Below are 18,575 nucleotides of genomic sequence, written 5' to 3'. Positions count from 1 at the left end.
ATGCTCACGGATAATTTTTCCAATTCAGTTTGTCTAGACAACCCGTCAGCGTTCCCATTCTGTTTTCCTAGTCGTTACTGGATATTAAAGTCAAAAGGCTTCAGCACCAAACTCCAGCGCAGCAGTCGGGCAACCATACTAACGGGTTGTGATCCGTGAGCAACGAAAATGGCTGTCCATACAAATAGGGTTGTAATTTCTTCAGGGCCCACACCATGGCCAGGCATTCCTTCTCAATGGCGGCGTAGCTTACTTCTCTCGGTAACAATTTTCTACTGATGTAAGCCACAGGATGTTCTCCGCCATCGGCCCTGACTTGGCTCAGTACAGCCCCCAATCCAAACATAGAAGCGTCTGTGTGAACAAGAAAACGTTTAGTTGGATCAGGGCTGCCAAGACAAGAACATTTACAAGTGCATTCTTCAACTGCTGGAAGGCCTGCTCACACTCCGGGGTCCAGGTGACCTGACGGGGCAGGTTTTTACGGGTAAGGTCGGTAAGGGGTTTGGCCAGGGCACTATAATTGGGCACAAACTTCCGATAATACTCTGCTGTCCCTAAAAAGGCTAACACCTGAGTCTTGGTTCTAGGGGTTGGCCACTGAGCTACGGCCTCTACCTTTGTGGGTTCTGGCCTCTGTATTCCACAACCTACCAGGTGGCCGAGGTACTGAACCTCAGCCACCCCAATACTGCACTTGGCCGGTTTCAAGGTTAACCCTGCCTCCCGGATCCTGTCTATAACTGCTCCTATATGGGCCAGGTGTTCCTGCCAGGTATTGCTGAAGATGGCAATATCATCGAGATATGCACAGGTATAGTCCTGGAACCCATCTAAGAGTCGGTCCACCATCCTCTGGAAGGTGGCCGGGGCGTTCTTCATCCCAAACGCATCACCTTAAATTGGTACAAGCCGAATGGGGCGACGAACGCCGACTTAGGAATAGCGTCTGGGGCTAAGGGAATCTGCCAATACCCCTTACAAAGTTCAATTGTAGTGAGGTATTGGCCCCTAGGCATTCGGTCCAGCAATTTGTCTATCCGGGGCATGGGATAGGCGTCAGACACGGTTTTCTCATTCAATCTCCGGTAGTCCACGCAGAAATGGGTGGTACCATCCCATTTAGGTACGAGGACTACTGGAGAAGCCCAGGGGCTGTCTGAAGGCTCAATGACCCCCAGTTGGAGCATCTCATTGATCTCTTGACGCATGTGCTCCTGCACCGCCTCTGGGATGTGGTATGGGGTTTGGCGCATAGGTAATGGCCTGGGGTTTCTACGCGGTGAGTCGCTAGGGGAGTGTAGCCTGGCACATTAGAGAAGGTGTCTTGTTTTTCCCTTAACAACTGTTGTATCTCCCTACGCTCCTGTGGACTCAGCCGCTCCCCCAGCTTAACCTCGGCTATGTCACTTTCCGTCTGGAAGGAGAAGTGTAGCGGAATGCATTAAGCCTGTCCTGTACCATTCTTATGTAACTGTGTTCAGTAGGTTAACTGTGTAGTATTTTTTTTCACATTGCTAGTGTATTGTCATGCATTAAACGTATGTTATTCGGTAGTTTCCATCCGTACGCTATACGAATGGAAACTACCGAACTGTCGGACCACCCCAGAGAGAAGTGTGGCAGCTATTAAGGTTAACACTTTCTCTGACTGCAAGTTAACAGGCTTGTTATGTATGTTTCTGGGTGGCCGCCATTCGTATGCGTGCACGTGGCGGCGGCCATCTTACGCATACGAATCTCAGCGGTGTTTGGTCGTCGAGTGTCTGGAACTCAAATCGGCCACTCGATCACCCGAACACCGCTGAGACCTCCAGAGCTCCATAACTCCCGAACGGGAAGGCTAATCAGAACCCCATTCGGTAGTTTTAAAGTACCGAACGAGGGGATTCGTATAAAGGGAAAGTTAACCGTGGATGGCAGTATTTCCTATGTATTTCACCTCCCGAACGAAGACCGACCGCAGGGCCAAAATGCATGGAACCCTTTTCGGATACCACCTCGTGTGCGGTCGGTCAAATTACACCCTCCACCTAATTCCCGAACCCCTGGTCCGATCTGGGTGAATTTTGGATATGTTAGTCACCCAGATCAGGACTACCAGGGGGTACCATTTAAATAAATGTACCAGGCTGTTTTGGGGTACATCCAGAATCGGGGTAAAAGTGTATAAGTTATAAGTGAATTATGTGTCACACTGAGGGGAGGAGAGGTATGGGAGGTAACTACTGTACTATTGGACACTGTACTAATTGCTGTAAATCCCTCCCTTGCAAGGGAGAACCCTTTAAAAGAAAGTGTGTGTCATCCAGTTATTGGGAGTGCTGTTGGGATATTGCTGTATTGTTTTACCTGCTGGAAGTACTACTCTTTGGATCTATAATACTTGTTCCTGAGCCTCACTGGGATCTTAAGTGGAGAATAGCTGTGGAATATCAACTGTCCGCTACAAGGAGGTTGTCAAACTCTTCAGAAGAAGGTGCACAAATGGCTGTCACCTCGTCTGAGCGCTCCCGGTAGGGCCTCAGCATGTTCACATGGAGCATGCGTCACCCCCCCGAGCCAGCACATGGGCCAATTATGTAGGTGGTGTCGCAGCGCTGCTCCAGCACCTTATAAGGGCCCTGCCAGGCGGCCTGTAGCTTGTCATGCCGGACGGGTTCTAAAATTAAAACCTTCTGTCCCACCTGAAAGCTACGGTCCCTGGCGCTCTGATCATACCAGGTGCGTTGGCGTGTCTGGGCCGCTTGGGGGCTCGGGTTAGTTCCTCCAGGTCGGTTCCGGAACTCCAGTACATAGGTATGATAGGAGTACCGGTGGGGCTGTGGTCTCCCTCCCAGTGCTCCTTAATGAGATCTAGGTGGCCTCAAACCCGCCTCCCATATAACAATTCAAACGGGGAGAACCCCGTGGATTCCTGCGACACCTCCCGATAGGCAAAGAGGAGGTGTGGTAGGAATTGTTCCCAGTCCCGATGGGTCTCAGCGAGAGTTCGGAGCATCTGCTTTAACGTTCCATTAAACAGTTCGCAGAGCCCATTGGTCTGGGGGTGATATGGGGCACTGATGATTGGCCTAATGTCACAGAACTTCCAGAGCTGCTGGGTGACTTCCGCAGTGTACTGAGTGCCCTGATCTGAGATAATCTCCCAGAGTATCCCTACCCGGGTGAAAATCTGCATGAGGGCCTTGGCCACCGTTTCTCTGGATACCTGGTAGCATAGTCCACTACCGTTTATGTATATCTTGCCCGAGGGGCTATCCTTCTTTAATGGACCCACTATGTCAACCGCTATTCGGCTAAACGGTTCCTCCACCATGGGTAGGGGATGTAATTTGGCTTTCCTGCGGTCCCCCCTTTTACCTACCCTCTGGCAGGTGTCGCAGGTACTGCAGTACCAGTGACTTATCCCTGGCCAGAAAAAACTCTGGGTCAGTCGATACCGGGTGCGACTGACCCCCAGGTGTCTGGATAGCAGTATATCATGCGCTATCCGGAGTAACTCGGATCGGTACCGCTGTGGTACCACTAACTGACCACTAACGACCGGGTCTGACCCGTCTACCGTTTTCTCTGTTTCCCTGTACAAAAATTTGCCCTCCCATATAAATCTCTCTCCTTCTGCCCCTGCCAGCCCTGTGGTTATTTTATCCCTATATACCTGTAAAGTGGGGTCTGTGGCCACCTCGACTTCAAATTCACTAGAGGGTGCCCACTCTATAGATGGGGAAGGGTCTCTTACCTGAACCTCTGAGTGTGAGTTGTAGTCCTGGGTGCGGGCCTGCTGGCATGTGACTACGGGGTGAGCCTCTCCAGTAGCCGGTACCTGAGGTTCATATGCTGAAGTTAGTTTTCCCAAGTCATTCCCCAACAAAACTTCCGCAGGTAGTTGTGGCATCAACCCCACCTTTACTTTCCTATGACCTGTCCCCCAATTCAAATGCACTCGGGCTTTGGGTAGCCGGTACATTGCTCCCCCGGCTACCCTTACGGCTACAGTTCTGCTGGTTCTTGCTTCAGTGGGAACCAGGTGGCTTTTTACCAAAGTGATGGTGGCTGCAGAATCGCGAAGCCCTTTCTCTCTAGGTAGACTGTCTGCTGAGGGTGTTGGCGGTTGTCTGCGTGGACCTGCAAGGGATCTGCCTCATGTAGCACTTCCCACTGTTCCACGGTAGTGGTGGGAACTCCAGCATCATAAGGTATTGTGGTCTCTGCCTGGTAACAATGGACTCTGCTCTGGGTGGTGGAGGTGGACCGAACCCCTGTTCTTTTTCCCTGCAGAAAGGCTGGTTTGTGCCTTTCTGCGGACTGTTAAAGCCATGCTACCCCAGATAGCTATGCCATGGAGACCAGCCGTATACTGAAAGACTGTATGAAAGACTTTGGCTCCATGGCTATTGAACTGTATGCATGTGATCTGAGCGCCATCCAGTAATAATGTGCGCTCAGATCTAAGCTATCTGGGGATAGGTAGAATGTCTGTATTTTATGTAATAAATGTAACCTTGTGTATTTATTGTATTTTACTGTCTTTTTACTGCCATGTGCTTAATGGAGTTTTGCATCTGTCCTTGGAGATAATTGGATTACTTCTCAGAAGGAACTGGTTTTGGGCAGAAAAGCCATGCTTCATTTGGTCACAAAGGACTTTGATCTATCTTTTGAACCAATGGACCGATTTGGATGATTTTTACATATGTTTTGTATTTGGAGTATGCTGATTCGGAAAATGTAATTATGTGAATGTGATGCATACTTTCAAAGTTATAAATATTGTGTAAAAACTGTATTCCTCTGCCTGTGATAATTATATTACCCATTGTGTTCAGTAATCATATCACAGGCAGAGGGGAGGATTTTGTGTGGGAGTGTCTGTGTGTATTGTACGTGTTGACTGGTTGTTCTGTAAAACCCTGTGGGCAGTACTATGTTTGTGGATTGGGAATAAAAGAGGCTGTATGTGCTAGTACAGTTAGTTCTGCTTGACCTCAAAACAAAGTGTTGTCTCGTTATTGGGGGAATTGGATTGTATGCAGATTGCCAGGAGTGTAAGCCGATTGTATACTTTTCCTGTTCAGCTGTTTACAGCATTCATATGCTTGAGAGCATTCGTATGCTTCTCCGGTTCGGTGGTTGTGGTGTCTGCTGCAGTGCTTGGAGTCCTCAGGAAGCGCTCAAGGAGCATCCTTCAACGGAGGTACCCAGTTGGGGTGCCCGATCTGTTACATTGGTGGCAGCGGTGGGATCATTCCCACAGCCCAGAAGGACAGCTACAAGGTGTGGTGACATTCTGTCATCAAACTAATATGGTGACCAGGGGTCATGTGACCAGGCTCATGTATGCCTTTCTTACAGTGGGATAAGCTTTACCTTTGAAATGGTAATTGGGTAATTCAATACCTTTACAAGTCAGGAAAGAGATAACCACTCCCCCCTATCCCCATTCCTCCCTGTTCCTTCTTGGCTGTGCTACTGAACAGACATGGGCTAATTTTTATCATGATGAACTGTGAGTGGGATCTGGTGATTTTACAAGATTTAGTTGTTATTGTTAGTTAGGTTGTTGTTGCTGTTGTTGTTGTTGGTGTTGGTATAGTTAGTTAGATTGTGTGTCATTATTTGTATGTTGTTGTTGTTTTGTCTCTGAATAAATATTTGTTAAAGTAGACGGACCAGAGTTTATATGTGTATGCGTACATAATAATTTATAGAGTTTGGTAATACACCACATTTGGCGACCATGAATTTTAGACTTCTACAACAAATGTTTGTGAGGCGCAATAACTACCATATTGATACATAATCTAAGAGCAAGAGACTTTATAGCATAGGATTCGTTGTTGAAACAAATATACATATGTGTTTTGTTGACTGTTTTGAATTTGTGTATTGTGACTGACAGAACATATTTTGTTGCAAATTGTAGCATTTATAGTTTTAACTTTGTTTCTGTACAGTTTTAAAGTATTGGTGATAAAAAGGGAAAATTTTATAGTTTCACTTCATCGGAAACTTTGATGTTTTGGCCATTTTTAATAGCCCATGTGCTGTATTGTCTCTCTCCTGTTGCAACTAACTAGAACTAAACTGAATATATTGTAATTGTTTTTAGATGTTACATTTTGTACATTTTGTGGCTTCACTGCATTCTAAGTTTAAATAGCAAACTGTTTTTTTGGTTCTCTTTTGTCTGTTTGAACCATTGAATTCTGGGTAGGAGCATAGTGTTTACATGATAAAGGTATTGGGGCTAATACAGTGTGGTGGCTATTGTTTAGCCAGGTTACCATTTCCATTTTTACACTGGAGTGTGTTTAATAGAAAATGAACAGTTTGTATTTGAGGTAAATATTATGAAGTAAAGGTGCCTATGTTAGATTGTTATATGGTTGGGAATTATCATTGTGCTGAAGTTACAGTCAGGTATTTTCCAGTTCCCATATCTTCCTTTAAATCATTCTGGTTATTTGTAAACCCCCCACCCTCTCCCCTTAAACAAAGGCAGAAGGGTGGTTTTGTGTTTTGCTATCTGTGGGCATTTGTTGTATTGAGACAGTGAAGTTTTTTTCTTCAAAGACAAGAGTTTGTTTGAATAGGTTAATGTAATTAAGTTTCTCAAATGGTTCAATCTCTTTGGAGTCAGTTTCATTTTTTTTTAAAAATTAATCCCATTGTTAAAAGCTTGTTGTTTTTTTACTTAGTCTGCTGGTGTATTTCGATTAAAGGCTCAGGGAGAGCTCGGTTTTAAAATGTCATTTCTAGGTAATAAGTATTTTTCTGCAGAAGAACTAGAGTACTTCAGGCTCTGATTGTGGAACATATGAAGGTTTCATGGATGTTTTGACACAGATTGTTACTAATACAAAGTGCCATATTAAGAAAAGGAAAAGCTTGGTGGCACAAGCGGTTGTTGCTGCAATAGGGGGTTTGGCAAGCATGGTACTCGAATTGCAGCAAGCTAATTTAGTAACCACTAATAAAATGGAAGATGCTCGTGATGAAAGAAATTGTTTTAAAATAGCTGCCCTAAGAACAAACAAAATGATCGAGGGGTTGGAGAAGGAATTAAAGGAAATAGAACAACAGAGAGATGCATATAGTGCTAAGATCACTGAACTCCAAGACCTAGTCATGGAATATAAAATGAAAATTAAAGAAAACACAAATAAATGGGATAAGGAGATTCCTAGAGTATGCCCAGGCCAGTCGTATTTTATATCTGAAAGTAAAGAACCAGTGCTGGGAACAAAACACAAGGGAAATGTGCCAATTGTGAATGGTGTCCCACAAGCCCCTATAATAATAACTGAACATTTTAATGTAAGAGAAATGCCTACTAGCTTCTCTAGACAGACAAGGACTATGTCAATCACAGACAAAGATAATTTCCAGAAATGGTGGGGAAGTATGCCAACTGACGACTTTAACACCTTTACACATTGGTTTATGAGGGGAGCAAATAGAGCTAAAAAAGGAGGTCTTAACTTAGAAGAATGGACAGAACTGCTAGAATATGCTATGGGTCCTTTGGCTAGCAGACTATTTGGATTTAATAACAGTGTGTCTGATCAGGCAGGAAGAATTGCTGCAACAAATTTCTATCTACTCAACATAGAGAAAGAAATAGCTAATATTATGATGAGGCCAGCAGATGGTCCTAGAGAGGTAGCTCAAAGGATATTGTTCTGGTATACGCTACGCCAACCTCAACAGCCTCTGGTCTTGGGCTCACCAGAACACATTGCTAAAGTAATGGAAGCCCTTCCCTGGGAGTGTCAAGAATTTGTGAGGCTTTTTGATCCAACACCAGCAGACTTAGAGAGTGTACTAACTAGAGCTGACAATTGGTGGATTAAGCATCCTTCCTCAGAACAGGCCTTCTCTGTTTCAGCCATAAGAACATTCAAGGTTGACTCTGGTAGAGATATAGATGGTAAATGGAGAAGCCAGAGGTGGGATGTACCCCAGAACAAGAGGGATAATGAGAACTGGACCAAAACAGGACTTTGACAAAAGATGGAGAGATCCACAGAGGGGCCATAGGAATAGGGACAGTGCTAAAAGAAGCAATGTAATGGGAGATAATTGGAAAAATAGATGGGAGGGGCCTAAGGTAATCAATAATAATTGGAATCATAATAATACATGGGAGAGGCTAAAAAGACGAGAGAATAACTGCAAAAATCACAGTTGGCAAGAAAAACAGAGAAACAACAGGAACAGTTATTGGGAGAATAATTGGAGAAGGAACCATAGATGGGATGAGCATCAGACTAATAGACGGAATTGGGATAATTGGAGGAATAAAGAAGGGAATAGAGACTACTGGGACCTAAAGAGACAGACTGAGAGATTGGAGGCAGACGTGAAAGCGCTTAGGGAACAGATGAGGGAGGGAAATACTGATCAATTGGGGTTCCCCAGTAATTAATAACTCCCATAATGTTTGTTGTCCTCTACATCTGTATGTATGTATGTTTGTATGTATGTATGTTTTTCTTTTGTTTCTATATTTTATCTGTCTCACCATTATCTCGTAACACTCCAGTTTAACCCCTTCAGGACCGCTGACGGTTCAGGACCGTCAGCGGCAAAACGTGCGTTTGGACCGCTGACGGTCCTGAACCGTCATAACGGTTTTGGGCTACTTACCTGATCGCCGTCGGTCCCACGGCGGCGATCAGCTCTCCTCCCGGTCCAGGGGGACTGCCTGTCTGCCCGGGCAGTCCCCCCTCGGCAGATCAGGACCCCACGGCCATGTGATCACTCGATCACATGACCGCAATAGGGGTCTTTGTATCTGCCTGCAGGGGGACTGTCTGTGCTGACAGGCAGTCTCCCTGCAAGTGTAAAATAAAAAAATAAAGTGAAAAAAAAAGAAATCAGTGAAAAAAAAAAAATAATATGTGTATATATATATGATATATATACATGTATTATATCTATATATAATATATGTATATGTATCATATATATAATGTCACACTAAGTGTATTTTTATATTTATATATACGTATATTAATATAAAAATACACTTATATTTAAATTACACACGAATATATACAATATATATAATAACTATATATATGGTATATATATATTATTATAAAATACAAATAATATGTTAATAAAAATAAATAACAAAAAATAAAAATAATTTTTAATAATTAAAAAAAAATTATATATATATATTCAATTTTATTCTAACAGTATTTTGATATTGATATATATATATTTATATCAAAATACACTTAGAATGTAATGATATATATATCTATGTATAAATAAATAAATAAAAATAATACAAAATATACATATGTCCACATACAAAATTACATTAATAATTTCATAAATATACACGTAGACGTCAAATATATAAATATGTATATATATTAAAATTCTACGTGCATATTTATGTAATATTTTTACCTAATTAAGTAATTTTAATGATTGCAATTTGAGGGACCTGCCTGCCAACCCAGGCCAAAAGTCCAGATAATTTAATTTGCTAGCACTGTGCTTAACCCTGTAACTTTCTATGACACCCTAAATCCTGTACATGGGGGTACTGTTTTACTCGGGAGACTTCGCTGAACACAAATATTAGTGTTTCAAAACAGTAAAACATATCACAGCGATGATATTGTCAGTGAAAGTGAAGTTTTTTGCATTTTTCACACACAAACAGCTCTTTCACTGAGGATATTATTGCTGTGATATATTTTACTGTTCTGATACACTAATATTTGTGTTCAGCGAAGTCTCCTGAGTATAACAGTACCCCACATGTAGAGGTTTTATAGTGTTTGTGAAAGTTACAGGGTCAAATATAAGGTTTGATTTTTTTTATTGAAATTTGTCAGATTGGTTAGGTTGCCTTTGACAGCGTATGGTAGCCAAGGAATGAGAATTAGCCCCATGATGGCATACCATTTACAAAAGAAGACAACCCAAGGTATTGCAAATGGGGTATGTTCAGTCTTTTTTAGTAGCCACTTAGTCACAAACACCGGCCAAAGTTAGCGGTTTTTGCATTTTTAACACACAAACAAATATAAATGCTAACTTTGGCCAGTGTTTGTGACTAGGTGGCTACTAAAAAAGACTGGACATACCCCATTTTAAATACCCTGGGTTGTCTACTTTAAAAAATATGTACATGTTAGGTGTGTTTCGGGGATTTATGACAGATAACGGTGTAACAATGTCACTATTGATACATTTAAAATATATATATATTGAAACAGCAATTTCCTACTTGTATTTATAGGCCTATAACTTGCAAAAAAAAGCAATAAAGCATGTAAACACTGGGTGTTTTTAAACTCGGGACAAAATTTTGAATCTATTTAGCAGTTTTTTTCATTAGCTTTTGTAGATAAGTAAAAGATTTTTCAAGTAAAAGTCCAAAAACATGTTTTTTTTTTTATTTTTCACCATATTTCATTATTTTTTTTAAATACAATATATGACATAATATAAATACTGGTATGTAAAGAAAGCCCTTCTTGTCGTGAAAAAAACAATATATAACTTGTATGGGAACCGTAAATGAGAGAGCGGAAAATTACAGCTAAACACAAACGCCACAAAAGTGTTAAAACTGCTCTGGTCCTTAACGTACAAACATCGCAAAAACAGGCCGGTCCTGAAGGGGTTAAAGAGGACCTTCGTATGTATTGTTGTTGTTTTTTTTTTTTTATATTAAGGATAAGCCTCTAAATTCATTAATTACAGTCAGGTGGGCCAAATTCCAAATATTTTTAGTTTTTATTAGTTTAGCACGCCTGCACTGCCAGCTATGTTTGATTAATTTTTTTGATGCTGGATTAATAATTATAAATTCATAGATTACGTGAGGCTTATATTTGATCACACTGGAGAGATGTGATAGTGTAACTTTCTGTTGGTTTACAACAGTAAAAACATTAAAAGCATTTTTTTTATTTGGTTCCCAACAAATATAGCCTCAAGTTGATTTTTGAATAGCAACAGACAGTTTTCTATAGATTGCACGCTGCCAAACTGTGTCATGGTAGCATTCAGTCTATTTGTTTTTTCTCTCTCTCTCCATCTTTGATGCTTTTTTTTATTTTTTGCTTTTTGTCATTAAGAATATAGGGAAATTAGATTGCCTTGAGTGAAGATGGCATAAATAATAAAGTGACAATGTATGCTATTTGTTCTATTTGGCTATACGCAGGGGATTAAATAGTTATAGGTATGAGAATTTGCACCTACGTTCAATTGCGAATACATTTTTCACCCTTACGTCTTTCCCACTCACATTCATGTATAATAATTTTCGGTTAAAACTATGTACATTTTGTGATTATTGCATCAGTAAATTATAAAATAACTAATATGGTTTTGTGTTCAACTCTCCATCAGGTGTGGAGTAAATGTCTAAATTAATCAAAATTTCAGGAGACATTTGTGGGTCCTTTACCTACATCTAAAATGTAAACATAGCCTTAAGACACCACAACCAAATAGATTTTATTAGACAAAACTAGTTAAGCCTTTGACTCAAGACAATACGCTGATTACTGTTGTACATTTTTCATTGTCTGTGTTTGATTCAAAGAACATTTTAATTGGAAGGCCCAGAGAGGCGAAGGTAACTGACATGTCCTGTCACAGTTTACTATACAGATGAAGAAGTGCTGGGATTACCAAGACAAACTATTATCATGAAAATGATTACTATTCAGATGAAGAGGTACTGGGATTACCAAGACAAACTATTATCCCGAAAATGATTACTATACAGATGAAGAAGTGCTGGGATTACCAAGACAAACTATTATCATGAAAATGATTACTATTCAGATGAAGAAGTGCTGGGATTACCAAGGCAAACTATTAACACAGCCCAGAATGAGGATAAAGTAACAGCAAGAAGCAGGAATTTGTGTCATTTCAAGGTGGTCACAGAATGAGTTTCCCCTACACTCATGAACTTGCATGTGCCATTAAACAAACTAACCTCAAGCTTTGTAATGGATTGGTTAAGACAATATTCAAGGAGAGTTCATTCTAAAATCACAACTATCAAGCACACAGATCAGTCACGGTCTTCAGATTCCAGTCCCAGGCTAAACTAAACATCATATTGTGCCATAAACTAGTGATAATTACTGTATGGGGTTGATTGTGTCTGGATTTTACTTTACTTCACATGAACACATTACCATATAATATTAATGAACAACTACCAGGGTTCTTACCAACCCACTAGGGCAGTAGTTCATTTAAAAACGGAACAACTGAAAACAATAGAAATTGGGGGAATGTGGGGTGATGCAACCCCAGTTTGACTATATTCTCTCACTTTTAAATGTGCTCAACATAAGAGAAAAAAAAGTGAGGGAATGTGGTGACATTCTGTCATCAAACTAATATGGTGACCAGGGGTCATGTGACCAAGCTCATGTATGCCTTTCTTACAGTGGGATAAGCTTTACCTTTGAAATGGTAATTGGGTAATTCAATACCTTTACAAGTCAGGAAAGAGAACCACTTCCCCCTATCCCCATTCCTCCCTGTTCCTTCTTGGCTGTGCTGCAGAGCAGATGTGCAGACGCCATGTGCTATCTTGGTGAACCATGTTACACTCTGTTGCTTCCTTTTCTTCCTTGGTGTATGTGATTGTTACAAATCGCTATTTGTAACTGGCCCTTTAAATGAGAAATTGCCCTGCTTCCCTGGATTGTGGAGAAGCATGTTTGCCAGCCTCCTGCCTCATGACTATGGCCCCTGGAAGATTGTGCTCCTGAAAACTTATTAACATTTATTGGGTGTGTATGGCCCTTTAAGAACCGTCTGGGGACATATTGTGACTTTGCTGAACAATGCCCCTTTAAGACTATGTCCCCAGACCGGTAAAATAACTTGTTCCTGGCTTTCCCCCACTTGGTTCAGTAAATAGGGCTTACTGAACCAAGTACCACACAGGCAGACCACCCAGAAGTTAAAGTGTGCAGGCAATTTACCTCCCAGGCTGTGAGGTTACTGCCGGTCAATTGCACGTGGCGGCGGCCATCTTGGTTTCCTCGAATGCGGTCAGCGGTGTATGCTAAAGATTCTGTGGAACTGAAATCGGCTACACATTTTGCCGAACACCGCTGACCCTTACCTTCTCCCATACGGAACTTGCAGCTCCAGAGACTAAGTCCCGTTCGAAATGGGACTTAGTCGTTTTTTTCGCATGAAATTGACCGACCGCACAGCCCAAATCTATGGAACTGTTTTGGGCAGGAAATTGTGCTTGCGGTCGGTCATAAAGGACTTCCAGCTAACTTTTGATCCACTGGAGGGATTTGGCTGATTTTTGGAAGTGTTTATGTTTGATGTATGCTGAGTCTGAATATGCAACTTTTATTGAAATTGGATGTATGGTTTTAAAGTTACAGTGTGTGTGTGTAAAAACTGTATTTTTATTGTATGTAATAATTGGTTTAACTGTTTATCTGAGGGGAGGGAACCTGTGGGCTGTACTATGCTGTTATTGGTTAATTTCATCCTCCCCCTGGGAGTGTCCTGTGTGTACCTTATCCAAATAAAAAGCAGGCTGGGTGTTCCAGTCCAGAGACCTCTTCTGACCCTCAATACGTAGCCTTGTCTCGTTATTGGAGGGAACTGCTATATCACACTGGGGATTGCTATGCGCTGCATATTCCCCTGAGCTCTTAATCACTTAGCTCTTGTAAGAGCTTGTTCCGGATACGCTCTCCTGGAGGAGAGGTCTTCCCCACACGGTCCTGGAGGACAGAAGCCGATCCAGGGTGGAAGGAAGACGGCGCGGCTCCAGTTAAGCTACGGCGGTTGTGGAGCCTGCGGTGGTTGTGGTGTCGTCTGCAGTTCTTGGAGTCCTCTGAGAGCGCTAGGAGCATCCATCAACGGAGGGTACTCGGTCGGAGTACACGGAGCTCCGTTACAGTGATGTTGGACTTGCAGCAGTGAGCCATTACTAGATGTGAAGGCCTAACCGTGGGTGAGATCAAACGTGTGGGGAAGGGGATTACTATATAGATAGATAGATTTAAAAGGGTTGATGCTCCGTGGGTCTGGGCTGTGTGTTTGTGATATATTTATAATATTGTGTTGTTGCCTTCTAAATAAATACCTTTTAATGTAGACAAACTTTGTTATATATATATATATATTAATTTGGTGATACACCACACAAGGTAACACCATTCCCTAGTTTTACAAATTGAGGGTAACGTTAGTACCCGTACAGCGACCCTATCTACAAAAGGAACCAACTTCAGCAGAGCAAGCATGGCGCCTGGCTACACTCAGGAGGAGTTTGACAGAGAGGTTAATGAGGTGCTGTCTGTCTATGGAACCAACCCCCCGGAGAGAGCCGTGCAGCTCGCCAGGAAACTAGTAGGAGAGTACCTGCAATTCCTAGCAGATTTGGCCAAAAAAAGAGTTACAGGGAGCTGAAGGTGCCGTCCTTCTTCCCCCAGCGGCAGGGTGTATCCCAGGGAGCAGAAGGTGCCGTCCTTCCTCCCCAGCGGCAGTGTGTATCCCAGGGAACTGAAGGTGCCGTCCTTCCTCCCCAGCGGCAGGGTGTACCCCAGGGAGCAGAAGGTGCCGTCCTTCCCCAGTGGCAGTGTGTACCCCAGGGAGCAGAAGGTGCCGTCCTTCCTCCCCAGCGGCAGTGTGTACCCCAGGGAGCAGAAGGTGCCGTCCTTCCTCCCCAGCGGCAGTGTGTATCCCAGGGAGCAGAAGGTGCCGTCTTTCCTCCCCAGCGGCAGTGTGTATCCCAGGCAGCTGAAGGTGTCGCCTTCCTCCCCAGCAGCAGTGTGTATCCCCGGGAGCTGAAGGTGTCGCCTTCCTCCCCAGCGGCAGTGTGTATCCCAGGGAGCTGAAGGTGCCGTCCTTCCTCCCCAGCCGCAGTGTGTACCCCAGAGAGCAGAAGGTGCCGTCCTTCCTCCCCAGTGGCAGTGTGAGTCCCAGGGAGCCGAAGGTGTCGTCCTTCCTCCCCAGCGGCAGTGTGTACCCCAGGGAGCAGAAGGTGCCGTCCTTCTTCCCCAGCGGCAGTGTGAGTCCCAAGGAGCTGAAGGTGTCGTCCTTCCTCCCCAGCGGCAATGTGTATCCCAGGGAGCCGAAGGTGCCGTCCTTCCTCCCCAGCGGCAGTGTCCTGCAGGGAGCAGAGACTGTTGGTCTTGCACCCCAGCCACGGGACAAAATATTGAAAGGGGAGGCAGTCAGTCCCCCCCCTCCACCAGCAGAGAGAGTGTCAGGTAGAGGAACCTGCTACCCCCTCTCCCCAGCGGCGGAAAGTGTTCCAGGGAGAGGAGTCGGTGACAACCTCTCCCCAGCGGCAGCTTATTTCCCAAAGGGGAGACCCTAGTCTCCCAGATGGGGCAGGTGAGGCAGTCAGTCTCGCCCCCCCAGCAGCAGGACAATATATTGAAAGGGGAGACCGCCTGCTGTGCCCTCCAGCAGCAGTACTGGGTTCAGAGAGAGGAGCCTACTAACTCCTCTTCACAGCTGGGCTCCAACCAGACTACTCCAGCTGAAGCGCTGGCATCAGGGCAGAGTACCGCTGGTCTCTGCCCACTCAGCAACCCACAGATTCAAAGTACCCGTACCCCACAAAGCCATGATGGAGCCCCGGGACAAAAACTGGCTGCACGTTTACCAAGGTGCAGTAACTCTTTATTGTAGGTGGGCTGTACTGCTGATTGTGTTCTGTGGGTGGGTTGCTGGACTAACCAGGGCACTGACCGACATGAGATCAGATACCCTGTTAGTCTGGATGGTAAAGGGGAGAAATGTGGCGGAACCAACCTCGCCACTGTGCACTGGAGAAGCCTGGTTGCTCGCCTGCTCCCTTTAGACTATGGCCCCTGTTATTTTTCACTGCAGAAAGGCTGGTTTGTGCCTTTCTGCGGACTGTTAAAGCCATGCTACCCCAGATAGCTATGCCATAGAGACCAGCCGTAGACTGAAAGACTGTATGAAAGACTTTGGCTCCATGGCGATTGAACTGTATGCATGTGATCTGAGCGCCATCCGGTAATAATGTGCGCTCAGATCTAAGCTATCTGGGGATAGGTAGAATGTCTGTATTTTATGTAATAAATGTAACCTTGTGTATTTATTGTATTTTACGGTCTTTTTACTGCCATGTGCTTAATGGAGTTTTGCCTCTGTCCTTGGAGATAATTGAATTACTTCTCAGAAGACTCTGTGGAACTGGTTTTGGGCAGAAAAGCCATGCTTCATTTGGTCACAAAGGACTTTGATCTATCTTTTGAACCAATGGACCGATTTGGATGATTTTTACATATGTTTGTATTTGGAGTATGCTGATTCGGAAAATGTAATTATGTGAATGTGATGCATACTTTCAAAGTAATGAATATTGTGTAAAAATTGTATTCCTCTGCCTGTGATAATTATATCACCCATTGTGTTCAGTAATCATATCACAGGCAGAGGGGAGGATTTTGTGTGGGAGTGTCTGTGTGTATTGTACGTATTGATTGGTTGTTCTGTAAAACTCTGTGGGCAGTACTATGATTGTGGATTGGGAAAAAAAGAGGCTGTATGTGCCAGTACAGTTAGTTCTGCTTGACCTCAAAACAAAGTGTCGTCTCGTTATTGGGGGAATTGGATTGTATGCAGATTGCCAGGAGTGTAAGCTGATTGTATACTTTTCCTGTTCAGCTGTTTACAGCATTCATATGCTTGAGAGCATTCGTATGCTTCTCCGGTTCGGTGGTTGTGGTGTCTGCTGCAGTGCTTAGAGTCCTCAGGAAGTGCTAGGAGCATCCTTCAACGGAGGTACCCAGTCGGGGTGCCCGTCGATCTGTTACATTGGTGGCAGCGGTGGGATCATTCCCACAGCCCAGAAGGACAGCTACAAGGTAACACCATTCTCTAGATTTACAAATTGAGGGCAACGTTAGTACCCGTACAGTGATCCTATCTACAAAAGGAACCAACTTTAGCAGAGCAAGCATTGCGTCTGACTACACTCAGGAGGAGTTTGACAGAGAGGTTAATGAGGTGCTGTCTGTCTATGGACCCAACCCCCCGGAGAGAGCCGTGCAGCTCGCCAGGAAACTAGTAGGAGTGTACCTGCAATTCCTAGCAGATTTGGCCAAAAAGGAGTTACAGGGAGCTGAAGGTGCCATCCTTCCTCCCCAGCGGCAGTGTGTACCCCAGGGAGCAGAAGATGCCGTACTTCCTCCCCAGCGGCATTGTGTAGTCCAGGGAGCTGAAGGTGACATCCTTCCTCCCCAGTGGCAGTGTGTACCCCAGGGAGCAGAAGTGTAAGCTGATTATATGCTTTTCCTGTTCAGCTGTTCACAGCATTCATATGCTTGAGAGCATTCGTATGCTTCTCCAGTTCGGTGGTTGTGGTGTCTGCTGCAGTGCTTGGAGTCCTCAGGAAGCGCTAGGAGCATCTTTCAACTGAGGTACCCAGTCGGGGTGCCCGTCAATCCGTTACAGCTTTAATGTGGTGTAATCGATCTCCATCCATGATCCATTAGTGCTGTTGCCTTTCGTGGTACTTGCTCCTCTGTGGGTCTGGATCCCGACGCTGCCAACCAATGTAGCGGAGAGCTGATTTTCACAGCTTAACTCCACTGGTGTATTAGAATAATGGAGGAACAAGTAGTAAATCCAATAGGGTAACAAGCACAATCAGCAAGGCAATCCAATAATATCCCATCACCTTTCCCAATAACTGGATGACACACAGTATCAGGAGTAGAACTGAGGTTTAATGACACAATTCCTGCATGCAGGGGAGGCACCCACCATAATTACTACAGTAACCAATCACATAGACGTTACCTCCCACACATCTCCTCCCCTTAGCTTAACAGCTAACATAATTATAATATGCACACGTTTCCCCAATTCTTGAATGTACCCCAAATATGGTATAAACACCTTTAAATGACCCCTGATCTGGGTGAGAAACATATTCAAAAATCCCCCAGATCATACCAGGGGTTCGGGAGTTATGAGGAAGCAAAGATTTGACCGACCGCACAAGCAAAGTAGCCGAAAATAGTTCCATGAGTTTTGGCCCTGCGGTCGGTCTCTGTGTAGCGGAGAGCTGATTTCCCACAGCTGAACTCCACCAATATATTAATAGGATGCAGGAACAAGTAATAAATCCAAGAGAATATCTAGCACAATCAGCAATAAAATCCAATAGTATCCCATCACCTTTCCCAATCACTGGACGACACACAGTATCAGGAGTAGAACTGAAGTTTAATGGCAACATTCCTGCTTTTATGTGATTCTCTCATGCAAGGGAGGGATTCACCACAATTAGTACAGTAACCAATCCCATAGACGTTACCTCCCACACATATCCTCCCCTTAGATTAGTAATTAACACAATTATACAATGCATACTTTTCCCCACTTTTTAGATGTACCCCAAATATGTGAGATACACCTTTAACCCCTTAAGGACCAAACTTCTGGAATAAAAGGGAATCATGACATGTCACACATGTCATGTGTCCTTAAGGGGTTAAATATGGTACCCCCTGGTAGCCCTGATCTGGGTGAGGAACATATCCAAA

This window comes from Pelobates fuscus, chromosome 1, assembly GCF_036172605.1.
Source record: "Pelobates fuscus isolate aPelFus1 chromosome 1, aPelFus1.pri, whole genome shotgun sequence".
NCBI classification, from domain to species: Eukaryota; Metazoa; Chordata; class Amphibia; order Anura; family Pelobatidae; genus Pelobates; species Pelobates fuscus.
The sequence above is the reverse complement of the archived record's forward strand: the minus strand, read 5'-3'. Positions refer to the sequence as shown.